The 17,087-nt window shown below is 45.6% G+C and overlaps 1 long non-coding RNA gene across 1 annotated transcript in view; it reads right to left on the reverse strand.

Annotated features, from left to right (window-relative positions):
• Positions 1–11,570: 11,570 nt before the first annotated feature.
• The window catches only part of LOC131590753 (uncharacterized), a 70,059-nt gene continuing 64,542 nt past the window's right edge, over positions 11,571–17,087 (reverse strand). The window contains exons 5-6 of the long non-coding RNA XR_009280204.1: positions 13,888–14,028; positions 11,571–13,073 (exon numbers count right to left, since the gene is read on the reverse strand). This is a non-coding gene — a long non-coding RNA (uncharacterized LOC131590753). The remainder of the gene's footprint in view (positions 13,074–13,887; positions 14,029–17,087) is intronic.

A 17,087-nucleotide genomic window follows, 5' to 3' on the forward strand; every position in this document is an offset into this window, starting at 1 on the left:
TGAGCCTTTCCACGGTACTACCTAGCAGGTGCACATTCTGACAGCTGCCTGTGAGAATGAACTAGCCTGCAATCAAGGACCACCCAAACTTAACATGCTCTTCTTAGGTCTCAAGAGGAAGTGGCCTGGCCACCATCATTAGATACCCTTCCTAAGCCATTAAAGCTGGCATTTCAGGGGCAAGTCATAATGGGGCACCTTTCTCCAAGTGATCCATGGCTACAACCCTAACCAGCCCCTGAAGCAACTGAGGGACCTGCTTTTTTAGACCCTCATCCTTACTTTACCGGAGCCACTCTAGGTCCAGACAGGCCAGATACCCTCAAGCTCACACCATTCATGGCAGCGGCTGAGGATGGCTTCCTTAGCCTTAGATGTGCAACCAGACTTCTCAAAGCTGTGAAGACTTGTGGTTTAGAGATACACAGAGGCTGTGTGCCTCAAAGACCGTGTGTGTTTAACTGGGAGTGCCTGGTTTGGTGAATGCACCATGATACATTACACATGATCAAAGGGAGCCAGGTGTGCCACGTGGATTTTCATCCTGGGTTAGGAGAATCAGCTCTCAGTGGTGTTTATGTGATGGGAAAGAGCTGGAGAGCCACGGGGAAGGGGATAACTGGAATCTCTCTTTTCTTCTTGGTGTCTGGTCAGAGCTGGTCTTTTAAAGGATCCTGGTGATGGTGGTTGATAACAAAAGCAAACACAGACAGCAGTACCTGATACCTAAGAGAACATCATCTACGCTGCAGGGAGGGCAGTATCAGTTACAACTTAAGGCAGCTGTGATTACAATCAAGCCAATAAATACACAAGCACTGCTGAAGGAAAAAACACCCGGTTTTGACTCCCCGGACCACAGTGCAGTTGCTGCTCTTGCCAGCTAGTCTGTTCCTCTCAGCTGCTGGGTTACAAGTCTGCAGTGGCAACTGGGGAGCTGAACCAACTTTCTTTCTACTGCCCTGGGTGCATTTATAGCTCAGGTATGCCACCCTACAAAGGCCAGCAGTTTGGGTATTATGCATGGGTATGTGATGGTGTCACCCAAGCATGAAATCTGCTCACCAGACAGCCTGCCCTGCAATGCTATGTCTCGTGTTATCCACGGGCCAGGGCCCAGTTCATCTGCTCTGTGGAAGGAGTAGCACATGAGTTAGATCAGGGCACACGCAACAGCAGCAGTCAGTGGAGGCCTCTCTTTCTTGCCTTATGCCTGAGCAAAAGGGACATCCAAAACAAAACAGGTGTGGGACATTCGGGGAGGTTCAAGGTGATACTGAAATCAGGGAAGATTTGAGTGGGGATACACTCCACCACAGAATTATTTCCTATGACCACAGAGAATGAGTTTGGAGGAAGCAACTAGAGAATATCTAAAGAACTGTATCGCAATTACACGGTAAATGGCCACCCAGAAACACGATTTTGTCTGAGAACAAGCACACCATGGCTACGAGCTCCAGTGCTGCTGGTGGAAGCTGAGCTGCAGGAGCTCCTGGCTTCATCACTGTTTGTTCAAGGATCACCAGGAAACTCCCTCCTCTTCCTGCAAGCATCTGTATTTCTGTATAAATACACAGACAAGTCCTGGTGGGTTTGTGGTGGCCAGAGATATCAAATCCCTGTGACTGCACAGGCTGGGGCATGCAGGATGTGCAATGGGAAAAATGCCCTTCATGAGGGCTGCAAACCATTCCTGACAACCTTTTACAAAACTGAAGACTCTATCCTGTGCATGCTCAGGACATGCACTTTACTTGATGGCTGTGAATTATCCTCTCAGAATGAGCAGAACTAATAGGCAATGAGGTGCCAAATTTTATTCAAATTTACTGTTTGTTTGGCTGCTCAGATATCAATCAGGCAGTCTCTAAGGCCACCACTGTATGATCTGATTTTTTAAGGCGATAAGGGCCTGAGGCAATGTTGGAAACTGCCAAGAACAAAATGTGCAAAGCAATGCGTGTCCAGATTAGCTGCAGGACGAAGGATGGGGTTAGGGAAAGCTGTGCACTGACACCTAGGAAGGAACAACCTACAGGATGGAAGTTGCTAAGCGTTTATCTCACTGCCTCGAGCATAGCCATCAAAGAGATTTCCTGCTTCCTTTCCATCTCCTGCCTTGTAGGACTGGAAGAAAGCACCTAGAGCAAGGAAAGTTGTCTCCCTATGGGGCAGGAGGATGGACAATTATTTCTAATGTAGCAGCAAAAGAGAAATGGCCAGTGCAGAGCAAAGGAAAGATTTGTTTGGCTTGATTTCTGCCCCTTAGTGCCATTTTTTGGGGGAAAGGAGACTGCGCTGCTGATGGTCACACACAGAAACTTTGGGCAATGTGTGATCTAGAAACATCTCTGAAGGTGGCTGTGAGTGATGCTGTGATGAGAAGCAGGAGAGAGGCATGGCCAGGGCAGGGAGCAGCTCAGGCTATGGGACCAAGTGCAAGGTACAAGGTGCCTGAAGTGTGCAAAATGGCCTCAAGTCGTTACTATTCCACAGGCTGCCACTGCAAACAAATGGGGATGGGCAGGCTTGGAGCGTGCCCAGGAGCTGGGAAAGGGCAGCTGCTTGGCACCAAGCCTGCATCACACACAACAGGTGAGAGAGAATGAGGAACTGAACGGCAGCCCTCAGACTGCCATCAAGATGCCAGGTGACAAACAGCCATTTTATAGCCCTCTGGGGAGCTTGAGGGGGAGAGTAGTGACCCTCAAGAATTGCCCTCAGGGTGTCAGCAAAGCACGTGCCAGTGTTCAGTCCTCATGCCAGCTTTTTGGTCCTGCAGGACACTGCCTTGGGATTGTCCTCCAACTTTCTGCCTGGGAGGTTCAGGAGAAAAAAAACCCATTTAGGGGCTGCTACACATAACACTGGCTCAAGCAGGGTATGTTGTCTCCCAGGACAAAACTGCTTTTCCTCTTCTTCTTCCTCCTTGCTCTTCTTGTCCCTCTTACAGGTGTGGGGTCACGAGTGATTAGATTTACAGACATATCCAGTTGGTTCTCTGAGCACAATGACTGCACAATTTAAACAGATTATATAGCTGTGCAAGATGAGGTAACTGAGGTCAAGGCTGCATGAACTGGTAGGCCCTGAGAAAGTAAATATATGTAGAAATAACCTCCCCCCAAATTCAGACATGGGGATGTTTTAGTTGTGATTAGGGTGCTTGCACAGCTCACCCTTGGGAAAATGAGGTGTAGGATAACAGATGATAAAATAGATAACTGACTCTAAAGAGCAATTATAGACGGAAAACCCAAAAGTGTCTGAGGCAAACACTTTGAGGCAAAAATTTGCCCCAAACTTCTTTTGCTGAAGAAGAAAACAAACACCAGACCTCAGCTGATCAAGCTAAAGAGGATGGCATCCTTTAGCTGGATTAAATGGTAACCAGGGAATGACAAAGACAATTTTGAGACAAATAATGAGTTGGTTGGAAAGACTACATAAAAGAAAAATAAAAACCAGTAGCAGAGCAGGCAGAGGCCTCAGACTGTCAGAATCCAGTCTGGCACATCACAGCTTCTGTGGAGGTCAGATGCAGCAGTTCCCCATCCATGTGACACCACCAGCAGCAGGCACCCAGCACATGGTCTGGGTGCCTGTACCATGGGGTGCAGCGTGTGGGACTCACAATCTGGGAGGGGCTGTGACCTGCTGGTGTCCCTTGCCACCAGCAGGTCCATTAGCTGATTGCAGGGAGTGGCATGGACACCCCCAGAGCTGGAGCTGGCCACAGCTCCAGTGGGAGCAGGACATAACTGGGGAGACCTGTGCTCCCAGAAGTGACCCCCAGGCCAATGAGAGAGGGGTTGGTGCCCTTGTGTCTGGAGATTAGTTACAAAAGTGTGTTAGGAACCAGCAGGAATTTATAAGTGTTTTCTATGTGTCTAACCTAGAGGCTAAACTGCTGTATTGCTGACAAAGACCCTGAATGTATAGTTCACGGATTGTCCATTAATTACATTCCTTAAGAAATCAATAAATCATTTCAGTCCTGATTTGGTTTAACTTACATGAGCTGAGCCACTTCTCCCTGACACAATGACCAGCTGATGTAGGCTTTTGTCTACAGTTTGCGCAGTCCTGGTGGGAGAAGGCCTAAATGCTCAGTGATAGAAAAAAAAGATCCATTTCATGTTGAGCTGGTGACTATGTGCAGAACAAAGGAAGGACTTTGGGGTGGACTGGATGGCAGGTGAAGACAGAAAAGGGGGATGCAATAGAGACAATGTGATGTGTGTCTGGTATTTGAAAACTGGGATAAATATTTCTAGTGGACAGTATAGAGTTCTGGTGATTGCTGCAGTGAAACCTGTGAGCGACCAACACTGCTCTGATGGAGACAAAGGCAGCTTGGGAAGGCAGCAGAAGTCACATCATATTGCCAGAATTTTGCTTTTTGGCTTATACAGAAAAAAATTATTCTGATCTCACAGAAAACAATATGAAAACATGGTCTTGCATGAAATCTACCCTGTTTTCCTTGGCACATCTGGAAGTGATCACCACACAGGGAAGCAGCATTAGGCAGGAACTAGCTATGAAGCTACAAGAACACGGGTTTTGTGATAATGGGCATCTGGAACCTTATTGGAGCAGTAGCCAGCTTCCTGGTATGCAGCCACCAAGCTCAGGCAGCTCCATGAGCTCCTGATGCAGCCAGCAGCTGCAAGTCTGAGATACTGATACAGCTTCACCCCTGTTGGTGCAAAAAAATTGTCCCCATTTGGCTCCTACTGGATATAGAAGCACTGTCCCCATCACAACAGGCAGCCAGCACTTTCCTGTTCAGGCAGTGAGATCACAGGACTTCATTCTCCACTTGACTGACCAGAATCTCCTGTATGGGGTTTCTGATGAAGGTTTTATTTGGGCACCAGCCTGCTTGTCTGCTCCAGTTAGAGCTCTGCTGTCTCCAGCACCAGCCAGCCCAGGACATCCAGCAGGAAACCAAGTCAAAGAACAAGAACTAAATAAACTCCAAAACTATTTTGAGGCCTTCTCTAAAAGAAAAAGAAAAACAAAATTTCTAAAAAGAAAAACAAAATCAGAGTGGAAGAACATTTCTATTTTTAGCCATCAGGAGCAAGACTTATCTTAGCAGCCCCACACAGGAGCTGGCAACGGGAATGGTAAGTTAAGGTTCAATTTGTTCCTAAACATCAGTGGGGTGGTACATGATTTACAATGCTTGCCAGAGGCCTTTCTCCTTCTCCTCATGGGAGGTCTTTTCCCTGACACTATTTACAGATGTATGTGGTAATTTTAAAGATTACTCCAGCATTTTCCACACTAAAACTTCTTACCAGCTGAAGGTGGATGTCTCTACAAACTAAGAACCTGCTGCCGATTGTGGTCTTCTTGGTGGACTTTGATTTGGCTTGGGTTGTCTGGCTCCACTGTGATATCCTGCAGTGACCAGCACTGCACCCTCACTTGAAGTGACATGTGATATGTTAAAAACAAACATATTTTCTCTGGAGAACCCTCTACAGTTCTGGACATCCAATTATTATGACCAAAGAAATCATGCAGCTGTGATGGAAACTGTCTGCCTTCATTTCCCTCATGTGAATTTGGTGCTGTGGTAACCACTTTGGAGTCTGAAATTCCCTTTTTTCTTTTAGCCTGTCCTGTGTACTGCAGCACACTACAGAGCCTGAGAGGCATTTTCATACAGGCCAAAGGGGGCAGACACATCCAACAGGTGTCTAAAAAGCACTTTTCTCATTATAATTATCATCTAATTTTTTATTATAATTAGTAGGAGTTAATAACCTGACCTGTGTAAATGATTTAAAAAGCTGGATGAGCCTCAGCATGTGTTTTTAGATGCTTGTATACCTTGGAAAATCTGCTTTGCCTTTGTGCTCAGTTGGCCAGGATATGTTTCACATGGACATTTGCACCAGAACTGTGTCGAAGTGAATCCATCCTGCAACAGCACGATGGGACCTGGGCACTTATGTCACTGGTGCCCACAGATTGATCAGGTATTTCTTAGAATCTCTCAGTCCTGGCTAAATAAGACACCACAAGTGATGGCCACAGGGAAGTGAACACCACGAGCCAGCAGCTCCACTGTTTTTGCCCTAACAATGGGACAGGACAGTGCTGTGATGCTGCTGTTATTGACATAAGGCAATACCTTTGTTTTCCCCTTATTTAAACCCTATTTATCAGCTGAATAACACAAATCCTTGGAGGATATAATCATGACAAGACCTCCAAGTCAGCTAGATTTGAGTTGCACTTTTTCTCTCATGGGAAACATCCCCAAAATACCAACATGCAAATATGTTCTGCATGTTAAAAGAATTCCCCAGGCAACCAGGACCAGGAACTGAATAGAAATTCCATTTTCTCCCCACCCATATTTCCTTTTGGAAAAGCAGTCACTATTGGTAATCAAAGATTAGCTACCATCGCCTGATATTCAAAGCACTTCACAAATGAACACCCCTTACCAAAATGGTCTTAGCTAACCAGTTTTGTTACAAGCTAGTTTTGGTGACTGCAAGCACATAAGACTGGCAACACCTGGAACACACCAAAGGTCCATTTAACCCAGTGTGTCTTCTCCAGCTGTGGTCAGTACCAAATATTTAGAAAAACAGCCCAAGAACAGAGCCCAGGTACACAGTGACCGGTGTGACCTCCCAGGTGCCAGCAGTCTGCCACCTAGGGATTTCCCAAGCCAGGGAGTACTCTGGCAGCTAAGTAAACTGGGTGTAGTCCCCAGCCTAATCTGTGACTCACTTTGGAGAAGCAGTTTGTATTCGGCACCTTGCACCTCACCCTCCAGCCTAATGGTGCGACTGCGGCCCCTGCAAGTTCACCTGGGTGAGCTCTGGAGGCCAGCAGGGGTGCAGGGGTGATGGAAGTGCCACCACAGCCACACCCTGCACAGAAAGAGCCAGCAGTGGCCTGCCACTGGTGCGTTTCACCAGCAAGAGGGTTCAAAGCTGTCCCTGGTTTGTCTAAGTCACCATTAGCCTCAGGGTGCACACGGATCAGCCTCCCCATGGGGTGTGCAGCTACAGGTGAACCATAAACCTCGGTGGACACACGGTAATTCACCTGATGAGGGAGGTACCTGTCTTACTGTCACGTTGCTATTTGAGCACCCACGTGTCAACACCACCAGAAAACAAACAGCAGCCTACAGCACAAGAGTGCACAAAGAGAATCTTTCTCCTTCAGATGCAGCCTCCTAGCACATGGGAATTGCCTCTCATTTTTCCAGCGAAATGACCGGCTGAGGTGGCCTTTGTGTCACCTGTGGTGACTCACCGACTCACAGTCTGTGCTCGCTGCACGAGGCTTGCCACATGGAAGGACGCATTCTGCTAGGCACATACTTAATTTATAAGCGCTAATTAATCACATAATGGATTAGATAGCAAAGTCCCTGGTCTATATTGTGTTCAAAACGCCATCTGGAAATAGGCTGGTGTGGTTAGGAAGATGGTTGCTCTCTTAAACTTGATACCTTTGTAAGAGAATCTGTCCCAGCATTATTGATGAGGCAGAACTGTACAATAAAGACGTGTATTTTATTCTTCAGGAGAATGTTTTTGAGATGGCAAACATTTGGTCATTGGGAAGGCTGATCAGTGTGCTTCATTCCCATGGCAAGCAGTGGGATGAATATCCTGTTATAAATGTAAAGCAAATAGTTTACTCAAAGAGCTTTAAATGTCATCAGTCTCTTAGAAAATGCATGTCAGTAGTGCTCATGTGACTCTGAAAGCAGTGTGGCTGTTTAATGTAACTTTTGCCTCCACTTAGGCCCACTGGGTGCCTATGAGTGAGAGCAGCTGTCTTTATCCTGACAGCCCTGTTCAGGTCAGGGAGGCTCTGACCCGCCTCTGAACTGGCAGTCTGAAGCACTGGACAGATACTGCTGTTTCAGTTCTTCCACGTTTATCTCAGGGATCAGGTTTCCAGGAATCTGCTGCAGTTGAATCCCCCTAATGAAATGGCACAGGAAAGTCACCCAAATCAGGCACTGAACAGGTCTGCAAATTCCCTTCTCGCCCCTTGACTTTCAGGCTTTACACTAAAGAGTAAATGCACACCCGTAGTTCTGGCCCCATTTCTCGTCGCTGCATGTGGGACATGGGGAGCTGGTGGTAGAAGGAAGAGCAAAGCCAGTGTTTTGCCACCTCAGATATGGCTCCATGCAGGTGACAGCACTGTCCCTGCCAGCTGGCAGGTGTCTGGAGAGGCTGCAGCTGGGAGCCTTGCACAGAGCCACGAGCAGCTGCCCAGAGCCTGCCACACTTAGGAGAGAGGGCTGTGCACGCCTGGCCCCGTGCCTCCGGCAGAGCAAAGTGCTTTCTAGGCATTGGGGAACTGCCTCTGGCAGCAGCACCCTTCTAAGGCAGGGAAGTCCCCATTTCATCAGTGTGAGAAACTGTGGGTTTACCTACATGGAGATGCTCCAGAAACCTATCTTGAATGAATTTCGCAAGGGATGAAACTTTTAAAACTTATTTAAATCACATTAAAGCCACCTGTGGGCATTTTAGCTTAAGAAGAACATTTGATTTAGGCCACCCTTATTAAAGGTGACCACTTTAATGCAGTTGACTCACCTACTTAAAATCCATGCCTCTAGATCACTTAGATGACTTTTCCCCTCCGTTTTCTTTTGTAAAGAAGCCATTCAAGAGACAGAAGGGTCTTGTATGGGATTATCTAAAAGAAGTGTCAGGAGCAGAAGTGGGGGAGACCAGACATACACAAGTACTCAGGGAAGAAGCTTTTCTCTCCACTTCTACCACTGCAGGAGTTGTTTTCTGCAGATCTATCACTCTTTTTCTACCCTTTCCACATCAGCCTTTGCAACAGACCGAAACAGGAGAGGCAAGATGGGAAGAGCAAGATAGTGATTGTCTTGTCTGGCTCCAAGCAACACTGTGCAGAAAATTCATGAAAATGCCACAGTCCTTTGAGTCTGCAGTCTAGGGATCATTTATTATGCCCTTCCAGCACAACACAGACAGCATAATTTCATTCCATTACTTCTTCAGTCTGCCTGATAGTTTATCTTTGGCTGAAACATAAAGTCAGGTATTTGCAGCAGTCAAATTTTCCAGGCATTTTGCTGGATACATGTTTTCCATTGAAATCAATTTTGCTTTTAGAAAACTACTCTTTTATAATATTTTTCCCTCTGACAGACATGCCTTTCTGTGCAAAATCATAGTCCTTTCCTTCTTGGGGATGCAGCTTTGGTCTATAAGCAGTTTAAAAAACCAAAAGGGGGAACACCAATATTTTTCCAGGGGGGCTGAAATTATTACACCAGAATGAATGCAAATTTCTCCTAACCTCAAATACCTCTCTCTTATTGTCACTGCTATGCCTAGGTTCTTGAGAACATAGGGTGAGTACTTTTCTTTATCTCAAAGTGTCAGCAAAGCCTGCAAGGTTTGCAGGGTGGTCCCAGCCTCAGGCACACCACAGGAGCCAAAAGGAGGATCTGGTGGGCAGCTTCAGGGTTTCTTCATATATAACCCACAAATTTAGCCTTTTCTATTCCCTCACCCAAATGGCAGCATGAAGCTGTGAACTGCAGAGAGATGCAGACACACATTGGAATAAACCATAAAAATGAGCAAGACAGAAAAATGGAGACTAGCCTCTCTAGGGTAGGTAATTCACTCTTAAATATTTCAGTCTTAATTCAAGGCTAATTTAAGTCTCAAATATAAGACCACCCTCTCTGTGCTGCACTGTCTCAGCATCCTGGGATCATCAATAATGCTCAGAACACGTGAGCAGTTTCCAGTGCTGGATCTTAATGCAATACTAAGGACAAGAGTCACTACTTCTTACCTTTTCCTAAGGCACAAAGCAAGAGATGGGAAAAGTGACTTAGCTTTGCTCACAATGGACAGATGTTTACCAGGGCACTGGAGACAGCAATCACAAGTCAAATTACAGTGACAGTGTGTTTGGACCATGACTCATGGGCCCATCTGGCCAAAGCCAGGGGTCCCCAGCAGAATTGGGCACAGTTGTCAGGTAAAGGTCTACAGACATGATCTTCTCTTGTAACATTCACAGACACCCACCCATCCTGCCTTTTTACTGCCAGAACCCCTGGGGCCTAGACTTTTCCTCAGGCTGCCAGTCTTCCATCTGGAAAACTACAGTGCCCTGTAGAAACAAAGTTTGAGTTATTAACTCATCAGGGACTTGTGCCCAGGCCCTTCTTACAGTACCCTTACATGAAGCTGAATAACACAGTGTATTCAACTGAGTCTATGACAAATGCATTTGTTTGCCTAATTTTCTCATTTGCCACAGGAAAAAATTGGAATTGTTCTTTCTGAGAAAATGAGTTTTAGCTTTTCTCATTAGATTTTCATGATCTCTAGTGCACAGATTAGGAGGAAAGGACTTTCAGCAATTTTGGCTGAAAGTAAAATGACTAAAAGTCAAAACTCAGAGCAGGAGAAAAGGCTTCAGGAGAGAAGGTCCAGGGGAGTTTCCAGCCTCCTTCTATCACTCTTGACTTCATGAGGAGTTTAAAAATGGCAAAAAAAAATAAATTAAAATGACAGAACCAGACAACTCCTTACCCAGGTAGTGGAATGGCCTGTTCAGGTCAGATGCTGTGACTCACACAGGCTGATCTACTGTAAATAACCAACTGAAAAATTAAGGGCTTATCTGTACTGAAGTGTCACTTTCAGCTTGGTTACACCAATTTAGATCACTGGGGTGAACTTTATGTGACACTAGAGCTGTGAAATCTCCCATGGCCTGAGGCAGACATAGGATGGGGCATACCCTGGGGCATCCTGCATACACACCACTGGACCTAAAGGACCATCCACTGTTCTCCAAGCCACTGCACCTTCCACTGAACTGTGTCTGTATGCTGGAATTGAAATAAGCTGAGGTGAACGCACTCTTGAGCACGTGGATGCAGTATCCTGGATCAGAGGCAGGTCAGAAGCCTCTCATGTGTCCTCCTCAAGCCTAAACTTTGCACTAGATGCGTGCCTCTCCTAGGAGCTGCACCAAGGACACCAGACTACTGCTGGAGCCACAGCCAGGCTGGACTGCACACCCTTATCATCCCTGCACTGCGTGATCTGTGTGAGGTGGGGCTCACGTCTACAGCAGTGAAAGCCACAGAAGAGCACCTCAAAAAGAAACTAGTTCTTGAGACAAGTATTTATTTTTTGGGTTTTTTTTTGGCTGACATAACTGTGTCATTCCCAAGCTCTTTTTTTCACACTCCTATCCAGCTCAACTTCATGAGCAAAATAGTGAAATGTAGGCCACTGCTCTACAGAGCCAGGTAATCCTTTTTATATGTGTAAGAGCAATCAAATATATACATCTGATCACAGGCAGAGAATGTTGCAGCCCATGGCCAGTGGAAGCAGAACATGCTTCGTGGATTTCGGGGAGGTGAGACACATTTGCTTGTGTACAACCCAAATGTGGGCAGGGCTTCGGGAACTTGCAGTGAAAGTCACCCTCACACAGCTCCTGCATGGCCCTGCTCTGCAGCTTTGGGACACTGGCCCAGAGGCTGCTGGCAATGACTGAGGCATTGAGGGGCACGAAGGAGCAGGGGGGAAGGAGCCCTTCTGCACAGAGGCACACACAGCACACAGGTCCCCAGACTGCTGCTGTCACACCACATATGATGGAGAAAACGAGACCTAAGGGAGATGATGCTACTGTAGAGAATATCCTATGGCAGATGAGCTGTAATTCTTTGTCTGTACAATGTTAGAAAGCGAGGGCGGTGTTTTTAAAGATATTTTCTTTACTGGAGCTAAGAATGGCAGGTTTCACAATGAAGCTGTTGTTCAATTAAACGTGAATCAGTGTGTTTGCAGACCCGACTGAGACAGGAAAGTCATAAAACAAAGACAATAAAACTTATCACTAATTCTTACCATTTCTTAATGATGTTTCTAATCTATGCCTTTGACCCTTCAGTAATTCTGCTTGGTTCTTTGCTACTGTAACATTTAAGGAGTAACTGAAAATTTCATGTCACTTGTTAGCTTATAATATTTGCTTTACTACAGCCCAAGACAAAGGTCAATACATCATAAGATAAAAGTCCAACTTCATATTTGGATTCCTACATGAATGACTTGAATTGCAAATGAGCAGAACTCACAATCTCTCTCACTTCTTTTAATAGAAACTCAAGGGTTCCTGAGAAATCAAGTCTTTTATCAGACTTTCAGATATGGTCTTGGGGACATAGCTTTTTAAGCAAATCATAGGCACAGGGTTCATGAACTTCGTGCCATTCACACAGGTGTTGAGCGGGGAGGCTCCTTAGACCTCATGAAGATATTTTTATTTTTTCTTTCACATGACTTGAGGGACAGCTTTGCACCCCATCAGGCTGGTTTAGCCCCAAAGGCTGGATTACCAAAGACTTCTGTTGGCCTACAGATCGGTCTAGAGGCAAAGAGGGGTGAGCTGCATTGCTGCACCACTCTTGCAGCAAAACCCTGTTTTCTGCCGGTGAGTTACAGGTTGGTATGAAGCACAGCCTTGACACACACCATCTCCACAGAGAGAGACACTTCCCTGGTAAAACTCACTGGTGCTGGAAAAGTGTTTGTACAAAGCTGTGGCTGAAATACAAGCTTTTTTGACTACACTTTCTTTCTCCGACTTCATTGTGAGGGGAAGAGGAGGGACAGACACTGATCTCTTTTCTGTGGTGACCTGTGACAGGACCCTAGGGAAGGCCTGAAGCTGTGTCAGGGGAGGTTTAAGTTGGTTATTACAAAAAGGTTCTTCCTGCAGAGTGTGGTTAGGCACTGGAACAGGATCCCCAGGGAAATGGTCACAGCACCAAGTCTGCCAGAGCTCAGGAAGCACTTGGACAATGCTCTCATGCACGTGGTGACACTTGGGCTGTCCTGTGCAGGGTCAGGAGTTGGACTCGATGATCCTGATGAGTTCCTTCCAACTCAGCACATTCTGTGATTCTGTGATGTATCAGTGCTTTACATTGGCAAAGCTTTCATTCCCAAGAAGAGAGAAGAGCTTAATCATTGGCAGACCTATTCAGATTATTGCAATGGAAATTAAAATTGAGAGTTATGTTGGTATGGGCTTGGTTAAGTGAAAAACCACCTCCCCTTGACACATATGCCACATATATCCACAACATAATCACAACATAACCACAACGGTTTCACAGGCATGCAGCTATAGGCAAAACAGCAGTGTGAGAAGTGTCCTGGTGACTTGCATGCAGCTTGGTCACATGGCAGGATTATACAGAAGAAACAGCATAAAATAAAGTTATGAGGTGGCAGATTCAAAGCTAACAAAAGGAAAAGCTTCATCAAATGGGTAATTAAATTCTGGAGCTTGCTGCCAGCAGTGCTATGGATGCCTAAAATAGATTTCAAAAAATGATTTTGTGAAGCTGCGAACACATCTATTAAGTGCTATTAAACAGCAAGATTTTAGGAAGCTTTCAAGAACCCACAGCCTGGCAAGTACACCAGAGAATTACCACTGCACGCTTGCCTTTCTCACAGAGTTTCCTCTAAACATCTGCTATCAACCACTGATGAAGAGAGGATACTAGACTAGACAGACATATAGAGGGATCCAGTTTTTCATTTAAAGTTTCCTATGTTGGTGCTAATTTACCTTAATGATGAGGGTTGTAAGCCACGGGGGTTCACTAGCTGCTTTCCTTGGGAGCTGGGCCATCCCTGCAGCCCAGGCAACCTCTTTGAGTGACAAGCTCTAAACCGATCAGGAGATCAATTATGAGAGAGAACAGTTCTGCCATGTTCTCCTGGGTGAATTTATCTGACTGCTGCCTACAGGAAGGTATAACATCCCAGTCATTTACCTCACCTGGTGCAGACAAACTCTAAGTGGTTCACCCAGCTCAAATGCAAAGGATTGCAGCAGGTAAAGATATTGACTCCAGGTCTCCCATGTTCTTTGCCAGCACCCAAACACCTGATCTTCTGTGCTTCTCAGCTCAGGAAACAACTGCAGGACAGGGAGGAGGAGGTAAAATAGGTGAAAAATAATAACTGTGCAGACTTTTATAGGTCAGGATATCATCACACCCTCCTGCCCCTGAGGTTTACAGTGCACACTTCTCTTTCGTGGCAGATCTGTCTGCGCAGAAAACTGAACGTGCCTGGGAGTCCTGCAGCAGCAGTGGTCATTGCTGCTGCTAAACACAAGGTCAAACTCTGTTTTAGCAAGGAATTTGTCCTCTGAGCTGTAACATGGATTGGACTTGCACACACAGGTGAGACAAAAACATGCAGTAACATGGTTAGCAGAGAACTGGGCTGTAACATGACCCCTTGGCATAGAGATCTGCCTGCGTAAATGCCACTCCGGGCATGACAGATGGAGGGAAAGCAGTTTCTGCTGCATTATGCTACTGTTTCCAAATGTAACAGAGCCCAGACTGCTGTGATTTCTCAGAGTTTCACCTGAACCACTGCATCTCTTCTTATGTGATACCTGGCTCCATGGGCTGGAAGCCCCTGAGGTAACTCTCCAAGAAACACCATTGGGAAACCTGGGTTTAATACCTGGTTCTGCCCTAAAATTTCTCATCATTGCTTAGGAAAGTAAAGAGGTTACAGGTGACATCTCTGTATCTACATTTGCCTCCTGTAAAGCAGGGCTTGCAGCAGTTTTTATCCCCTTAGGAATGTGAGGAGAAGGCAAAGATTCAAGGGAAGGGGTGTGGTACTCAGATTTGGGGATACCAGGGACGACCACAGCATGTGAGACAGGCAAGTGCTGTGGATGGTGCACAGAACCAGGATGAGCTTTTTCCCCTGGAATCCTGGGCAGGTGGCTGCAGCTGAAGCTCACCCTGCCTGTGGGAGACTTTCTGTGTGAGTTGAGGTAAATCCAGACTTTTTCCCTTCCAGTGTGCTGGAGCTTTGCCTTGGGATAGCAGCAGAACAGACGGCTGGCCTGTGTAGCATTGGGTCAATTACTCAGGACCTCATCTGGGAGGGGAGTCTCTCTGCACCAGCATCACGAGCAGCTTGTGCTGACACAACTGCAGAGCCCAAAGTCAAAATATCCCAGCTCCAGGTCAATGCTGAGAAGAGCCACAGTTTCTTAAGGCTTCCCCAAATAACCACAAAAGTGCATGTTCCAGAACAGCTTGTTCTACCTCAAACCACGTGGTTATTTCATCTAGCAGTGGGCTTTAGGGGAGCTGCTTTATCACCAGCTGCAGCAGGCCTGAAATGTTTCCTGCCGTTGATTAAGGAAATAAAAGTCACCAAGCACAGATTTTCCTGAAATCCTTGTGTGAAGCTCTTCCCCTGAGCATGGTCTCCACTGATTGTATTGCTCTGCCAAGCCTTGTTAAGGCTTCTCCATTGTTCTTCGCATGCTGTCAACCACAGTTGCCTGTACACACTGGCAGGCTTTGCGAAGACAAATATGCAATTAAGATTCTTAATTAATGCCACGTAACATTCAGATGTATTCACTGGGGAAGGGACATGCGAAAGAAATCAAGGAAGAAACTGAGCAGAATGCAGGGAGGGAGGTGGACCCCTTCCAATGATTTTACTTGCAGAAAGATATAATTAATCTAGAATAACATGCAAGCTTTTTTAAAAAGAAAATTAACATCAAGAGAATCTGAAGCTAACAATCAGCTGTCTCCTCTTTGAGAGTTAAATGCATTAGCTCCAGAGGCAGAAAAGAAAGAGAAAAAATAGGTTTAGGATTTCTGTGTATCTTAAAACAAGTGGAATCTACACCCACTGGTATGACACTGCAAATATTCCACTTAATTTGCATCACAGGTGCAGGTCTTGTTGCTAAAGGGAAATGTCCTTCTATTTGCCAGTTAAAAACTAGTTGTTGACATCCTACCCTTCCACTTTCTCTCCAGCGCAGCCTAGGCTTCCTCTGCCAGCTTTGCTGCCTGGGATATGTGTGAAAGGCAGCGCTGAAGGCAGGGTGAGCAACAGGTAGGCTGGATTTGGGATTGAGAGAAGATTGTTCATCAAGACCTCACAGGGGTGAGACAGAGCTTGGTGAAATGTGTTAAGCTGTTATTCCAGAAGGGAAATTTTAGTTAATGATTTTGAGTGTGTCTGAGAGAGTTATATATGTAGGTGACCTTCTCAGCCAGCTGGACACCCAGTTCCTCTAGGGTATGTCTACAATGAAAGTTTTCCAGCGCAGGTATATATTGCTAGAGCCATGACAGAAATACTTCAGTAATGGAGATGCCATTCATACCACAGAGAAGTTATTTTCTCAGCTATTTAAATAGACTATGCTGTATTTTTTTTTTCCAAGCATAATTTAAATTATGCTAGGGCCAGAACTGTGATGAGTTGGATGTGTATTCTCCTGTACGCTCCTAATTAGTATACCTCAACGAGACACCAAAAAAATTTAATACAGAATAATCCATGTGCATGTTATCAATATCACATTACCTCTTAGAAAGGGAAAAACAAACCTAGAGACAAGTATTCAGTCCAATGTGAGAAGTCACACAGCTTTGCTGAGAAACCAACAGCAGTAACTCTGATTTTCCCACCTTTTATTTAACTTTTCCCTTCAGTGATTTGTCCTCAGCCCTCAGGACGTTGAAGATATCAATGGTTCCTTTATGGTTTTGAAGTTTCTACCCTGTTTAGGCATTACCAGAAAATAAGTTTACACCCATGAACCAAACCCATCAAGAAATCACAGTCCAATCTGCAGACTCTGCAGGACAATGAAGAAGGTGAACAGCCTTCAGAGCACAAACAACATAAAGTGCAGCAGCGACTTCTCAGAGTTTCCCTTCACTGCTGTAGTTGTCTATTAAACAGACTTGTAAAATATTACACTGTTATAGATGGATTTGCTCAAATTTTTGTTTTCCCCTCTTCCTCTGCTGAAGGGTGGAAAGAAAAGCATACATTTCTATAGTCCTGGAATCAAGATTGGTTTTGCCTAAATATAGAGCAAACCAAAGGATCTGTTTTTTCAGCAGACTGACTGTTTTTCGAAAGGGAGTGACCAAGCAAGCATATATTGCTATGATAAGACTGAGAAGA

This window comes from Poecile atricapillus, chromosome 1 (genome assembly GCF_030490865.1).
Source record: "Poecile atricapillus isolate bPoeAtr1 chromosome 1, bPoeAtr1.hap1, whole genome shotgun sequence".
Taxonomy (NCBI): Eukaryota; Metazoa; Chordata; class Aves; order Passeriformes; family Paridae; genus Poecile; species Poecile atricapillus.